General features: G+C 45.5%; 1 long non-coding RNA gene across 1 annotated transcript; it reads right to left on the bottom strand.

Annotated features, from left to right (window-relative positions):
• Positions 1 to 1,062: 1,062 nt before the first annotated feature.
• On the bottom strand, positions 1,063 to 8,811 carry LOC133748804 (uncharacterized). The gene is made up of 5 exons (XR_009864501.1): positions 8,707 to 8,811; positions 8,507 to 8,582; positions 7,115 to 7,235; positions 3,196 to 3,309; positions 1,063 to 1,379 (listed from the first exon to the last, which is right to left on the bottom strand). It is a non-coding gene; the product is annotated as an uncharacterized LOC133748804 (long non-coding RNA).
• Between the last annotated feature and the right edge of the window lie 8,095 nt (positions 8,812 to 16,906).

A 16,906-nucleotide genomic window follows, 5' to 3' on the forward strand; every position in this document is an offset into this window, starting at 1 on the left:
GCCCAAGCCGCCCTCCGGCACGCCTCCTTGGTGGAGGGCATTCCTCTAACCGCCACGGGCATTTCCCACTCTCTTCCCCTCCTGGCTCTTTCCGCCTGCCCACATGGACAGCCAGGTGTCACTCAACATTCCCAAAGCAAGAAGAGCGAAATACACGAAGCCCATAGACACCTCTGTTCCAGGTTTGCCCACTTTTGTCAACATTCCTTACACACCCAGATCGTCACTGCCTCAATTCCTGAAATCTCTGGTGTTTTGTTTTGTTGTGTTTTGTTTAAGATTTATTTCTTGGGCCTGCCCTGTGATGGAGCAGGTAAAGCCACCGCCTGCAGTGCCGGCATCCCATGTGGGCGCCATTTTCGAGTCCCGGCTGCTCCACTTCTGATCCAGCTCTTTGCTACGGCCTGGGAAGACAGTGGAAGATGGCCCAAGGGCTTGGGCCCCTGCACCCGCGTGGGAGACCTGGAAGAAGCTCCAGCTCCTGGCTCTGGATCAGCCCAGCTCCAACCATTGTGGACATCTGGGGAGTGAACCAGTGGATGGAAATCTCTTTCTCTGTCTCTCCCTCTCTTTGTAACTCTGCCTCTCAAGTAAATAAATCATTTTTAAAAGATTTATCTATTTATTTGAAAGTCAGAGTTACACAGAGAGAGAAACAGAGAGAAAGGTCTTCTATCCGCTGGTTCACTCTCCAACTGGCTGCAACGGCCGGAGCTGCACAGATCCAAAACCAGGAGGCAGGAGCTTCTTCCGGGTCTCCCACGTGGGTGCAGGGGCCCAAGCACTTGGGCCATTTTCCACTGCTTTCCCAGGCCATAGCAGAGAGTTGGATTGGAAGTGGAGTAGCTGGGACTCAAACCAGAGCCCATATGGGGTGCTGGTGCTGCAGGCGGATGTTTAACCTACGACACCACAGAACTGGCCCCCTGAAATCCCTGTTAAACAACAGCATTTTATTACTTGTCAAGCACTTTCTGTAGTTGGTCATGAGATAAGCTCTTTTCTTTTTCTTTCTGTTTTTTAAGATTTATTTATTTTACTTGAAAGTCAGAGTTACACAGAGAGGAGAGGCAGAGAGAGGAGAGGCAGAGGGAGGGAGAGAGAGAGAGGTCTTCCATCCAATGGTTTATTCCCCAATTGGCCGCAATGGTTGGAGCTGTGCTGATCCGAAGCCAGGAGCCAGAAGCTTCTTCTGGGTCTCCCACGTGAGTACAGGGGCCCAAGGACTTGCACCATCTTCTACTGATGTTCCAGTCCATGGCAGAGAGCTGGAGGGGAAGTGGAGCAGCCGTGTCTTGAACCAGTGCCCATACAGGATGCCGGCGCTTCAGGCCAGGGGCTTAATCTGCTGCGCCACAGCACTGGCCCCGAGCTCTTTTCTTTAAAAAAAAAAAAAAGATTTTTATTTATTTATATGGAAGTCAGAGTTAAAGAGACAGAGACACAGAGAGAGATCTTCAATCCACTGGTTCACTCCCCAAATGGCCACATTTGCTGCTGCTGGGCCAGACCGAAGCCAGGAACCAGGAGATTCACCCGGGTCTCCCAAATGCTTGGGACATCTGCTGTTTTGCGAGCCCATTACTGGGGAGCGGGATCAGAAATGGAGCAGTCAGGACTTAAACTGGCGCCTGTATGGGGTGCTGGAGTCGCAGAAGGTGGCTTTACCTGTTAACGCCACAAAGCCAGCCCCGAGCTAAGCTCTTGACCTGGGGTACTTTATTTAATCCACACAACAAAGATAGGAAATTATATCACTGCTCCAAATTTGAAGACTGGGGAACTGAGACTTCAGTCCCACAGCTCTGCGGTTACAATGCCAGTAAGTGACAGGGATGGGACTGGATCCCAGGTCTCCATGACTCCAACATGTGGCCAGGCAACCACATTACCAAGCTTTTCCTAAAAGATGGCTCTATGCTTACTGTTAGTTTTGGCTAGACTCTCTCTTTGAGAAAGTCTGTTGCAGTAGCATCTAGAAATCTTTCTGCGTCAATCTTGATATTGCTGGGAGTCATAATTTCCAACAGGAGCTATTTATTAAGTACCTACCATCTACCACATATTGCAGCAGGGAGGGGGTGGCCATCAGTTATGAAGGAATCTGGTGCCTTCCTCCTGTAGGGCTTCCAGATAGGAATAAGGGATCAGCTACAACTTCTCTCTAGGATACACTGATATGCACTGCATTAGGAAATCTGCTCTTCAAATTAAAATACAAATGAATGAGGATTTTCTCATTGATTCCAAAATGATTCACTGTAGGGTTCCTTTAATTCAATCAGTGGTATGTTAATTATTTGTTAGGTGTCTAGAGGAGTCAGATACTGATGATAAGACTGCATTTATTTATCACAGCTATTTGAGGAATACTAGGGAACAACTCATGTTAATCCATGTTCATTTTCAGTTATCTATTTTGGTGGGGAAAGGAAATAACTGGGATAAGAGAAATACAAGTTGTAAGTCACGAGCCACATATCAGCTTTTGGTTAACAACAGGCGACATACAAGATGCGGTCCCCTGTGATGAACGTGTAGGCAGGTGTGTAGTAGGCGTCATTGGGGTCTGTGTAAGTACACTCTGTGATGTGCACACATCAGCACAGTGGCCCGCCTACTGGTGCCTATCTCAGACGGTGCCCTGCTGCTCAGTAACACGTGCCCATGTTTGTGCATGAGGGCAAATGTGCACACCAGGAGCGAGAATTTGTTCTCTCTTTAAACTTTCACAAAGACCTTTGGAGCCTGAAACAATGCCCTTGTTTATCTTGGGGGGAGGGGGGGGAGAGTTTAAAAACAGCACAATAGCTAAAAATCAGGGTGCAAAAAAAAAGAGAGGTGGGAGAGAAGTGACAGATCCACCTGGGGGACACAGGGACTAAGCACGCCCCCGGATAGCCATCACTGCTGAGATGTACTGTCTGACTTCTGAGCGCCCAGATCTCACTGGGCTTTTCTTGTTCTAATGAGGGCAGCATTCTGTACCTCAATGGTCATTTCCAGATTGGCAGAGCCTTCTGTTTGTAGAGCCTACACTCCTGGAAGGAATCTTCAGGCCTCCACAGTGAACACAGCGATTCTGCACACGTGTGAATGCTGAACGTGAACTTGCTGACTAATAGACTAAGAGGGACCAGAGTACATGAAGGCTTGCAGAGACCAAAAGCAAGGATATTACAGGAGAAACCTCACGTTTCTGTGTGTTGAAGGCAGCTACAGCAGAGGGGGTCAGAAGCCTGATTCTTTCATTTTCTCTTTCTGCAACTTTGGACAAATTAATCCTGTTGTATCACAGCTTATCCTTATCTGTAAAAATGAAGACAATAACAGTGGCCACATTAACATATTTTTGTGAAAATTAAATTAATTAATTCAATTAGTTGATTCAAAAACAGATTTATAACACTAGCACACGCTAAGTCTGTAATAAACAAACTATTTTGGTTTTTCTATTTATGAGAATGCTAAAATCATTTAAAATGAGAAAATAAGGGAAAGTAAGTTGACTGGTTTCATAGATATGGAAAATTTGGTCCTTATTACCATTAAGTTTACTTTTACTAGTGAAATTCAAATTTGACCTACAGCTAAAGATGACAGTTACCACCCAAGCATCTACTTTCAGGAGCTGTCAGTCATCAGATGCTTCTACAAGGGCAGAGAACAGTGTTTGAAAGAGATAAGCCCACGAGGGTTTGGGGATAAGGAGACAGCAGCGACGTTTCCTTAGGGAGACTGTCATGGCAGTTCCAGCACTGATGGCAGAACAGTCACAAGGACGGAGTGCTGGCCGAAAAAGACATCAACGCATCCAAGAGCTTTGGGGCAAGGGTAAGAGATCTAATCCAGGTGTAACTGGCATCCCAAGAAAAACAGTGCATGAGAAACGTCAAGACTACAGCTTCAAGACACACAAGAGAACACCAAGGAGACAAAATGCCCCTCTCCCGCAAGAATGCCCACACCACAGCCATGAAAAATCCACAGCACCGAAAATCAGGGAACAAAGAGGACATTATAAAGGTAGACGGCGAAAAAGAGACACAGTCCACACGGGGAAACTGAAACCTGAAGCTGAGAGCTCCACTACAGTTCTCCCCAGAAACTGTGCAAGCCAGAAGATAAGCAAATGCTGCTGCGGGACAACATCTAAACTCATCGAGTCAGCATTTTATACCCAGAAAAGATGTCTTCCACAAAGGAAAGAAAAAGACCTTCCGAAATCGAAAGCAGCAACACGAAATCTGAGGGAACTCGTAGCCTGTGGACTCAGGTTCTCAGGAATCTTCAAGAGAGTTCTTCAGAAGAAGGAACACAGTGGCAGACAGAAACTTGAATCCACACCAGGAAATCGAGAGCCCTGGGAATGGAACAAGTAGGAAGACAGCTATGTAAGGCACAGATGGTAGCGTCGGATATTAGAAGCGTATGTGAGGATGAATCCATGGCCATGGCAGAAGGAGGCTGGGAGGCAGGCATTGGGGATATCATGTCCTCGTGCAAGACGTGAGACAGGGTGCTGTTATTTGAAAGTAGACACGCACGGTACAGACTAATGCAACTGCTAAATGTTATCAAGAGTCGTAAATGATAACTCAACAGTGGAAACAACAGTGAAACATCAAAAACACCCAATTAAACAGAAAAAGGGCAAAAAGAAAGAGAACAGATGGAACAAATAGAAAACCGGTTAAATGGTAGATTTTAACTTGATCACATCAATAACCATATTAAATGCAAATAACACTAACAGAAAGATAGAGATTTGTCAGATCAGATGAAAAGTAAGACCCAACTATGCGTTATCTGCAAAATTGCCAGTTTAATCTAAAGACATAGATAAAGAGAAAAAGGATGGAAAACGACACACTGCAGACAGGAATCTAAGGAAAGCTAAAAGAGCTTTATCAAAGGAGGCTTCAGATGAGAAACGTTACCACTGATAAAGACAGCCATCCCATAATGATAAAGGATTCAGTTCTCCAAGAGGATATGACAATTAAATGATTTTGTGCCTATAAATTCAACAGTTTATTAAAAAAATTTAAAAGTAAAGCTCACCAAAATTAACAAGGAAGATACACAAATTCAACTAGCCTTAGATCTATTTTCAAAATTGAATTCCTAATTTAAAACCTTTCAGTGAGGAAAAATCCTAGCTTCGCATATAAGTTATATCAAAGGCTTCGGGAAAAATGTAACCCCAGCTCATATACATTTCAGGAAAACAGTTCACACTGTTCAGGTTGCTTTAGGAGGCCGGCACAAGAAAAAAAAAGACAATCATAAATCCTGAGTAAAGATGCAAACTCCTCAATGAACTGTTAGAAAACCAAATTCAGCATTATGTAAGAATAAATGCTATTAGTAAGTAGAACTTAGGCCAGGGTTACAGCTTTGGTTCCGTATTAGAAAGCCAGCAGTTGTAATGCAATACACTAACAGAATCTGCTAACGGGCACACAAAAACAGTGGGGGCGGCAGTGTCGAGGCCCGGCAGGTTCAGCCACCACCCTTGCCAGGCCAGCATCCCAGGTCTGAGCACCAGTTCGAGTCTCCCCTACTCCACTTTCAATCCAGCTCCCTACTAATGAACCTAAGAAGGGAGGGGTTGATGACGGAAGCACATTGGCACCTGCCACCTGAGAGGGAGACTAAGATGGAGGTCTGGGCTCCAGGCTTCAGCCCGGTTGTGGAGTGAGTCGACAAGTGAAAGTTCTCTGCCTTTCTCACTGTCGCTCTGCCCTTCTAATAAATATTATTGACAACTGGATCTTTTCTTGTTTAAAGTCTTAACAGTGAATGTCGTGCTTAATGAAATATTGAATGCTTTCTGAGTTCAGAAATAACACGTCTACTCCCCCTCTATTCAGCGTTATGCAGGAAGTACTAGAGAATGCAACACAAGAAAAAAATAAGGCCTATAAATTAAAAAGAAAGAAGCAGAACTTTTAAAAATAGATGACATGATTTTGTACAAAAAATTCTAAAAAATCTAGGGAGAAAATCAACTACTAAAACAAAGTAAATTTAGCAAAGTCACAGGAATCAAGGAAGAAAATTAATTACATTTCATTTTTTTAACCATGAAAACATTAGAAAATGAAATTGAGAAGCAATTCCATTTATAATAGTAACAAAATATAAACTGTAAAAGTATATTTAACAAAAGATATGTAAGGCTTCTGTTCTTAAAACTGCTACATATTGCAGATATTAAATAAAAAATTAAATCATGTAACATGCCTATACATTGAAAGAATTTATATTGCTAAAGAGTCAATTTTCCCCAAATTGATCTATAAATTCAAAATTCCAGGAAGATTTTTAGTAGAAATTACTAAGCGCTGGTTGTAAAATGTATATGAAAATCCAAAAGGTAAAAAGAGTAATCAAAAGAACCTTAAAAAGAACACATTGGGAAGACATCAAGATTTACTATAAGATAACAAGAATTAAGGTATTGTTATTTGCACAAATATAGACAAACAGCTCAATGACACAGAACAGGGTCCTGAAATAGACCCACACTTGTGTAGTCCACCTACAGCACATGTACAGGTGTGTGTGCGCACACACACGCACACACATATGCACACACAGGCACACACACACGATGGTGAAAGGGTAGTCCTCCCAGCAAGTGATCCTAGAACAACCTGAGAGCCACAGCAAAAGCTGAAACATGGTAAAGCAGCTCAATGTCTACCTCATCTCTTACACAAAAGTTAGATGAAATAAGGGGTCTGAAACTCTGGTGCTTCAATGTTTTCTAAAAAGAAAAAGAACGGAACACGGAATGTGTGCATGATCTGTGGCTCACCAAAGTTTCTCTAACAGGACACAAAACTACTAGTCATAAAAAATCATAAATGGGACAGAAGCAGAATTTGAAATTTCTCTTCACCAAACAATATCACGAAGAAAACAAAAAGACAAGTCATAGACTGGGAGAGACATTTCCGAATCTGTTCCTAAGAAAGGATTTGTTGTCTAGAATATACCAGAACTCCAGCAAATCAGTAATAAAGAGATGACCCAGAGGCTGAAAACTGGAAGCCATGCGGATCAGCTAGTGAATGGACGCTCACTGAGTGGACAGTGTGCTCACCTGATGCAGCAGGACACACTTCTGCGTGATTCTCAAAGATACCATTTGGGGCGAAAGAAGCCAGACACAAAAATCCTGTAGGATTCCTCGCACAGGATGTTCCACAGGCAGTAAATCGAACCTAGAATAAGAAAAGCGATGGGATGGGGTCGGTGCTGTGGTGTAGCGGGTAAAGCCACTGCCTGCAGTGCGGCATCCCACAGGGGTGCCAGTTTGAGTCCTGGCTGCTCCACTTCCGATCCAGCTCTCTGCTGTGGCCTGGGAGAGCAGTGGAAGATGGCCCAAGTCTGAAGCTCCTGGCTCCTGGCTTTGGATTGGCGCAGCTCTGGCCATTGTGGCCAACTGGGGAGTGAACCAGTAGATGGAAGACCTCCCTCCCTCTCTCTCTCTTTCTCTCTCTCTGGGTAACCGTGACTTTCAAATACATAAAATAAATCTTAAAAAAAAAAAAAAAGAAAAGAAAAGTGATGGCCTGTGGAGGGGTCTGGGTGAATACTGGGAGGCGCCTTCCAGGGTGGCCGAGGAGCAGTGGAATGGATGTGTTCCCACAGCACAGCCCTGTGGCCCCGGGGTGGCATGGCGTGAGATCCCCCCTGGATGCCTGGGACTGTGCACAGCACCGCACCCTATAGGAGTCTGTGCTATATATTTCTCCTATATTTCTAATGAAGTTTAATTTGTGGACTGAGTCAGAGAGTAACAAAAATGGAAAATTCCAGGAATAAACAATTAGGAAGTTTTAAATAATGTGTATTTTATTCAAGATATTGTTCTATTTCATCAGTATTGAATATTTTCAGACTGTGACCGACCACAGGTACTGAAATTTGCAGAGCAAATGAGATGGCACTATTATAATAAAATTCACTGAACTGTAACTTGAAAATGCATGCATTTTGAGCCAGCTTTGCACTGTAGCTGGGTAAATGCCACTTGCAATGCTGGCATTTCATACCCAGGTGCTAGGGATTGAGTCCTGCTACTCTGCTTCTGGTCCAGCTTCCTGCTTCTGTGCCTGGGGAAGCAGTATATTATTGTCTAAGTATTTAGGTCTCTGCCACCCATATAGGCGACCAAGACAGAGTTCCAGGCTCCTGGCCTTGGCCTGGCTCAGCCCTGGGTTTTGTGGTCTTTCGGGGGCTACACCCGAGAGCCAGCAGATGGAAAATCTCTCCGTCTCTCCTTCTCTCTCTGTCACGCTGCCTGTCAGATTAAATAACTAAATCGTAAAAAATAAAATACTATGTATTTCACTGAATGTAAATTATAGTTTGATTTACAAAAAGCAAAAAAAAAAAATCTTAGCAGTAAGTGAAAGAGGCAAGTCCCAACGACACACTTCCATTAATAAACCATTCAAAAATAGGCAAAGTGGATCAATACACTTCTCACCTTGAAATTATTTTCTGCCACAAGAGCTGAAAGCGGTTGCCTCTAGGGAGGGGAAACTGGGGAGATCGCTGTTTTTCTGCAAAAAAAAAAAACAAAAAAAAAACAGAACAATTTGGCACTTAAAAATCTGTGCATATGTAACTACAATCAAAATAAAGACGGAAAGAGAATCATACCATTGGCAAGCTGTGGATACCCACTTCGAGAGGAGATTGTTGACACCCATTTCAAACAGAAAATTGTTTCTGATGGGTGAGTCTGGCGGAGACTCGGGCCGGGTCCGCTGGCTCGCTGGAGTTGTGTAATGTGGGCCACCTTGTTAGCAGCCAAGCATAAAAGAAGAGGAAAACGCAGGAAAAGTGTGCATTAAATTAGAGTGAGGGAGTAGAATGGTGACAGAAACTCGATCTGTACTCCCTAATTACAAAGTCTCACTTCCCCCAACTGACACAAGTGTGAAGGCAAATTAAATATTGTCTAATTAACCAGCATACACAAACCTTCAAGACCAGCCGGTAGGTATTATTCAGCTGAAGGAATGAAACACGGGGCACTTGTAAATTCTCTGTCAACCCAGTTCTGCCATCCCTGCCAACTGTGACAAGCTTAGGCCATTTTGTTTTCACACATCTCTCCTTTCAGGGCTCCCGTGCAGTATTTACAGAGAAAAAGCAATGCCGGTAAACAGTTTCACACAATGAGGTGTGAGAGTTGATAGGGTCCTATTCCAGCTCTGCACTCCCCTGATGAGCTGCCAAAAGTTGTTATGAATGGCCCAGCTGACAGGGTGATGACTGATAAAGGGAAAACAAACAGCTCGGGTAATTCATGAAAACACACAGCACCAAGACAACTCCGAGTGGCGAGTGACAGTTAAGATAATGGAATTTTGGAAGCCTTTCTTAAGAGGTCCTCTCCATACAATTATTCTGTTAATAGAGTCTCCCTTAATGTAGCTGGATCTTCAACGTCTTCCCATAGGAAAAAAATATTTATGATGCTGTCTGGCAGAGAGGTGCTGGCCTTGGCCTTAGACCGTGGTCAGCTTTTCATACAATTTCCTCTTCCCTAGCAGCCTGGCTGCTAGTGGAGGCCTGCGCTGGCCATTTAAAGAAATCAAATAACCTATTTCCATTTCTATTACTAGAAACATTTCAAAGCATTCTTCCTTCATTTCTTTCATTTATAAAACCATTTGCTGCAAACCTTTGATTAGAAAATAAATATTGGTTTACACACTCAACTGCTAATATTTTAAAGGAGAACAATTTAAATGTGGTTGAAGTCAATTTCCAATTCACATAGTTTATTTTGGGTTCATTTCCTTAAATCAGGCGTGACGAAGCAAGAAAGTATCAATTTGTCAGTGTTTTGCCTTTGTACCCAATGGTTTTTCCTGAAGTACCTTGTGGTCTCGGTAACAATGGCCTATTTCTTAATTGATGTGTTAGAAAGCAGAACTGTAAAGGCATATAGAAAGCATGTGTTACACACACACATAAACACAATCCAGTGCAGTGCCCAGGGAAAGAGAAGGTAGGGAAGAGAGAGGGGAGGCAGGCGGGAAACAGTCAGGGGCTGTGTATTTTGGAGCCAGGCTCCTGGGGTCCAGCAGCTTGTTGGAATGCAGAAGTTCAGCCCTCCCCAAGCCCCAACCAAATCAGAATTTGCATTTTAACAAGATCCCCAGGTGATTCACATGCATATCAAGGTGCTGGGCAGCTCTGTCATTTAGATGACGGCTGCTCCTTCTTAGTCTCAGGTTTATAGCTGTAGCAATGGACAAGTTATGGTGATCCGGGTTTTACAAAGTTTTAACCTATATCATACATGACTTCAAGTTATCTCAAAGTAATTTGATCGGTCTCTGTTCAAATTTCTTGTCTTCCTCTGGAGAAACCTTAATAAGGGTGACCTTGAGCTCCCCACATCTTTTAGGGGGTTCCCTTCAACCCCCCTTCTTGTACCCCAGACTTTCCTGAGTGCTACAGCCTGGATTTAAAAGATTCCGTCACCGTGGCCAACCGTGTAGGAACGCCTGTAACAGTAACAAAGATGGAGTAGAGCATCAGATATTTAACCACTACAATACATAGCAGGATTTCAGGGGAAGACCCAGACCCAGAGGTGGGCGCCACACAGCCACCAGAGACAGCAAAGCGCTGCCCGCGCCTGGGCTCTGGGGCTGTCAGTCTTCACAGAGTCCTTTGTAAACCTGAGAGCCTGTGCATCTCCCAACAAACCACCTGGTGCTGACCAATTTAAATACATACAAACTGAAGATTTTAACATGGCACCAAAGCCGCAACCCAGGACAAGAGACAAAGATTCAACCAAGCGAATTAGTTGCAACACACGTGTATTAGAAGGACTCATTCCTTTGATATAGAATTCAGCTGGAAAAAGACACGTTCTGTTGGAAAATGGGCACAGGATGTCCACACACAGATGTCAGAAACACGCTGACTAAGTGTATGAAATGATGCTCAAAGTGACTATGATGGAGTAATTCTTACCTATCATGCTGGCATACATTAAAATACCGAATAATGGTAAATGTGTGTGGAAATAGGCATTCTCATCTACCATGGGTGATAACTAGCTCAGCTCTTTTGAAGGGCAGTTTGGTAGCATCTATCAGAATTATGAATGTGCTTACCAATTACCCAGCAAGTCCCTTGTTGGGATTTCCTCTAGGAAACACCTAGATGGCTAGGCATATGCAATGCAGCATTGTTTGTAAGCAGACATCCTTGAAGCAACATCAGCCAGCATCATGCCAGGGGCCGGGGTACCCCATGGCAGTGCAAGCCAACAAGGGAAGGCCACCTTGTTGGCATACGGAGAATCAACTAGGTGAGCATGTGCTGATACCCAGTGATCTCTGAGATGTGCCAGTCATTCAGAAACACCAAGAAGGAAAGAGAGGGACGGATTGCTGTATACAACTTGATCCCTTAGGGTTAAATAAACATGTACATATTAATATGTGACTGATATTTTCCCCCTGGAAATACAAGAACCAGTTAATAGCGGTTACCTTTAGAGAGACAAAGACAGAGTGGTAAGGGTGAGGGATGGAAAAAAGCCTTTTCATTGTGTGTCTATCTTTTGAATTTTCTGGAAAAGTGATTATGAGAGGATGTGGATATGATGTGGGCAAGCAATGCCTTGGCATTGAGATTGTTAGCAATTTTGTCTTATTAAGTCCTGGGAAAGCTCTTTGGAGTGAAATTGTGCTGTGGGAGTTCATCCCACCACTGTGTCACTGCAGGCAGACTTCTCAACCCCCAATGTAGCTGGACTCCTTCAAGAACCCCTGTGTCCTCTGGAGCAAGGCTGGGAACATTCTTGGAGGTCACGGGAGCCTTGGAGAATCTGGTGCAAGTATGACTGCAGCAACTTAGCTACACACAACATTCTGAGTCCGGTCTGGGGAGTTTTGCCAAATTTGTGATACATCCATGGATTGCGTGGGTACAAGGCCTCGCGGGTAAGGATGTTTGCCCTAGAAAATCCCAAGGTCAGAATGATGCCAACTTTATAATTTCTTTTTTTTTTTAAAGATTTATTTATTTATATGAAAGTCAGAGTTGCAGAGAGAGAGAGAGAGAGGGGCCATAGCAGAGAGCTGGATCAGAAGTGGAGCAGCAGGGACTTGAACCGGCGCCCATATGGGATGCAAGCCCTGCAGGCAGTGGGTGGCTTTATCAACTACACCACAGCGCCAGTCCCCCAACTTTATGCAGCAGGACTAGTGGGGCTCCAAGATCCTGCCTAGGGGCTACTCCTGTGGGAACCCTACTCTCCCACACGCACCCCAGCTTAGTAAGGGGGCCTGCTTCTTCCTCCTAATCGCCTCCCGTGCTTGTATCTGGAACATGTAGACTGTGTTGTGCTGCACTGCGAAAGTGCACTCGTCGGACTCACTGTTAGCTGGTTAGCTCCTGCAGGGTAGGGCCACTTCTTTCACAGATCTTCCTTTTCTCAACACCCGGAAACATTAAATACGACCAATAAATCACCAGATCTTTGAATAACCACATGCAAGTCTGGGGAGACTCAGTCCGGGCTGCACCAGCTTTCGGGTAAGCATTGCGATGCCTTTGGACTTGGGTTGAAACTCCAGGGAATTGCACTTTTAGAAGCACAGGCCCACAGGGACCTTAGAGTTCTGCCCTTCCTTTGCTATCTGTGAATTCACTGGTCATAAAATGCATCCAACCAGGTAGTGTGGCTGTGTGCCTCCAAGCAAGCCACGTGCCCCTTGGAAATGAAGTGTGGACCATCTGGGTCCAAACAGGGCAGCACTTTGGTTTCCCAAGTCACTCACAATTAAGCCGTTCTTTTTTTTAAAAAAAAAGGGGGTGGGGAATAAACATCATTCAGACATTCATTCACCCATCCCTCCATGAGCTTCCTCTCTCTTCACTTGCAGACTGGTGAGGAGGAAGAAAACCCCAGGAAACCGCGCTGTAATGTCCCATGTCAGCTTCCTCTAGGGACATGAACACGTGCATGGCGTACTTCAGCTCTGCTCCATGTCCTGACTAAAGAGGTAACGGAAGAAAGGACAATGAGGGATTTGTAGTCACAGGTATGAGTGACAGTTCCAGACCAGTATCCATGAAATCAGGACGCGTCTCATTCTCTCTGGGACTCAATGTATTAGTCAAATTAGGCTTGATTACGCTTCAGTAACAAAGAAACCTCTAAATATCGGTGGTGATATATATAAAAGGCTTGTTCTGCTCACCTGGAGTCCCCTGTGGATTGGGTCACTCACCAAGGTGGCTGTAATGCCTTGGCCACCCAGGATGCCTGGAACTGGGGACGATGGCAGCCCATCACACAGCAGGGTTGGGGGAGAGAGTGCGGAGCATGCACATGGCCCGCTGGGCCGTGCTCAGCCTGGAAGACGCGCTTACATCTCACTTACCCATAAGGTAAGGACACTGGGTAGTGCAGTCTTGTTGCTGCCAAAGAAGAAAACAGAATAGGGCTGGCCCAGCACATACAAGTGTCTTTGCCACTCACCACGTCCTCGTCTATAAATGAGGATAACGCCTACTTTACGGTATTGCTGCCAGGATTAAATAAGAATACACGCCTGAGCGTACAATGCCCAGTAGACACTCAACAAGCTGTTCAGCGATTTTAATCGAAGCCAACAACTTTTCACTTGTTGAGCCATTAGCAAGGCTTACTAAACTGCAGGGGCGCCAGGCCTTGAGGGAGTAAGCACCGCACTTGCAGGGAGCTAGCTAGTGTGCGAATTGGGGTGTCTGTTTATCAGGGGGCAAACCCTTCGCTCTGGGAGAGCCCTAGGGTGTCCCTGGGCCATGGGAACCCACCTACAGGAGCCTAACCTTCATTCCCAAGCAGCCCCATCCCAGGGAGGTGCCTGGACAGAGGCCTCTTCCACTTCCCTACGCTTACCCCAGCAGCCAAGGAAAACTAGGGACTTCGGCCAGCACGCCATATGAGCAATAAACTGAAGTGTTTTTTGTTGACAATTTAAGTATCTATGTTTTAAAAACAGGATAGCCCTCTAATGCAACTTGCTATAATTTTAATGACAATCCTGTGATAAAGTCACCCTTAATTCAGTTACATCTGTTCAACCATGTGTACTGTGAGAGTTGGAGTTGGATGATATTATTTAAGTATGATGTAATTAGCCTGTAACTCCTGGAGGGAAGGAAGACAAGACAAGGAAGTAGGACTATTCCATGGCAACCTGGAAGGAGGAAAGATACACATGCCACTCATTTGCTCCTGCTTTCGTGGCTGCTCTCTCAGCGTCATTTTACGCACAGACCCCGGGGACGGGGTGCTCCCTCACCCCCTAGTCAGTTGCATTTGTCCCCTTGAGCCCTGCAGAGGCAGTCACATGCCGCCTTCCAGAGTCTGACGCTCGGAAAACTCCGCAACTCTCACTGCCCATCACACACGTCTGAGACTGCACAGCAGCGGCATGAAATCCAAACTCCTGGAGGTTAATTTTAAGTCTTCCTTAACAGTCTCCTTAATGAGCACAACGCACCTTCTGAAGAGTTCTCTAATGGTAATTGTGATCTAATAGGAATCATTGGTGATAAGGAGAAAGAGAATTTGCTTCATGTCTTTATCAAAATAATTTACTCAATTAACTCACAATTTTCTGCAAATAAAAAGGCAATATTTACAGAATTAATAACAGAATACCAAGATTCTGTAGTTGTCTGCCCAACCCTTAGGACACACAAAGTGTTTCTCACGTTCCCGGATGGGATGCATTTGACTTTGGTTCCACTTGTTTTTAGCGACAGAAGCCCAGGCGCAGCAGAGGGCTTGTCTGGGCTGGCCAGCTGTCTCCTGCCACGCAGCCCGGCTCGGTGGGCAGCAGCTGGCAGAACGCCACGCGTCCACTTTAGGCCTCCGCAGAGCAGAGTGTCTGCAGACCCCTTAAGTGGTAGGAACATCTGAAAACTGGTTTTTAGGGAATAATTCCCATCTCTTATGGTCCTTTAGGACTTGCCAGAAAATTATTTAGCTAGCAGGTCACCCAACTTCAAGAAAAAAACCTGGTATGCCCAACGTGATAAAATCAAGTTCTGCGGGGCTGACTCTCGGTGCCGTGTGACGTTCATGACACACAGCAGATGAATTAAATCCCTTCTGACACACGACACGGGCCTCTGGTCTCCTGCCAATGCAACAAAAATGATTATTTAAAACTGTGACAATATATAGATTGAAATACAGCGTTTAATTATACTTGCAAAGGCTAAAATGGAGCAGTAACAAAGACTGTTCCGTTGTGAAATTTTAGAAATGAGAAAACCAGGGGCCAGAGAGCTGCCGGATCCTGGCCTGGGGGGGGGGGGGGGGGCCTGTAACACAGAGGGTAAAGGACAGGGGCTCCACTGCCACCTTTACCATGCACGCTGCCCTTGCAGGAAATTGAGAACTTTCACAAAAACTCAGCCCCTGCCCTCAGCGTTATCAGACATTCAGAGCCGAGTCTGAGACGCACAGCGTGGGAAAGGCAGGTGAGGCTTGCTTCACAGCCGCAGCGGGCACGTCTCTTAGCCCCTCGGAACGTCTCTTGGTCTCTTGGCCCCTCGGAACCTGTTGCTCTGTCTCTAAACTGCTGATGCGGCGGGTGAAGCTGCCGCCTGGGATCCTGCAAACCATGTCAGTCTCACCTCCGCTTCCCAGCCAGCTTCCTACTGCGAGGCTTCAAATAATGGCTCGAGCACTTGGGTGCCTGCCACCCAGCTGGGAGACCCAGTTGTGCAGCCTGGCCCTGTTCTGGCTGCTGTGGGCATTTGGGGAGTGAACCAGGGGGTGGAAGGTATCTCTCTCTCTCTTTCTCGATGTCACTCTGCTTTTCAAATAAAAATAAACAATATCACAAAATCTAATATTAAATATATAATGTATATAAAATTTAAATATTAAATATATATTACATATAAAATATTAAAAATACATTTTAAGTGGTGATGACCTCTTTATTACAAAAATTGTTGTGAGGTGTCAGCACTGTCGTGGCCTGAATCACGCTCCCCCACCCCCACCCCACCACCTGCTTCTGTTTGCTGAAATTCTAACCTCTAGGGCCTTTACTGAGACAAGGAAACTAAGACCTGGCCCTGTGGGTGGGCTCCACACTGACAGGATGGCTGTGCCCTAAGAAGAGGACACCTAGACTTAGAGAGGGACCCAGGGACACATGTGCCCAGAGGACACGGCAAGAGTGCCGTCATCTGCAAGCCAGGGCAAGAGGCCTCACAGGAGACAGGACCACCTGACCCCCCAGGCGTGGGTTCTGGCCTGCAAGACTGTGCGGGAACACACAGCCGCCACCCGCCTGGCGGCCAGAGAGCACGCACACACTTGCTGTGATCATCGTGCTGCCGGGAAACACCGAGGGCCCGGACAGTGGACGTAACCACCAGTTCAGCTGTGAACGCAGACTTACGCTCTCTGGGCTCAAAGGAAACACGTCCGAAAGTGTTCAAACATGATGGAAAGCAAGTGCTTCCTTTCTAACCACTAGGCCTTTCACGAACCTGGTCTTAAAAGGCTGACTGGGGGTCGGGGTTATAACGAACCAAGTCTAGTTATCGCTGGCTAGAAGTCAGCTATAGTAGTGCATCAAACCGAGGAGCCGGAGCCACATGTGTCTTTCAGAAGCTGCTTTCCTTCCTTGTAGCTATCAGAGTGCACATAGTAAGTGTGGGCTGCGGATTGACACGGATTCGACAGCAGCACACGAGGTCGTGATGAGGGAGCATGGGAGTCTGCCAACAAAATCGGGGTAGACAGGAAAGTCAGTACTGCACTGAAATACTCTTGAACGGTGCTCCCCACATCGGAGCTGGCGGGTGAGCTTCACCTCCAGGGCCAATT

This window comes from Lepus europaeus, chromosome 19 (genome assembly GCF_033115175.1).
Source record: "Lepus europaeus isolate LE1 chromosome 19, mLepTim1.pri, whole genome shotgun sequence".
Classification (NCBI taxonomy): Eukaryota; Metazoa; Chordata; class Mammalia; order Lagomorpha; family Leporidae; genus Lepus; species Lepus europaeus.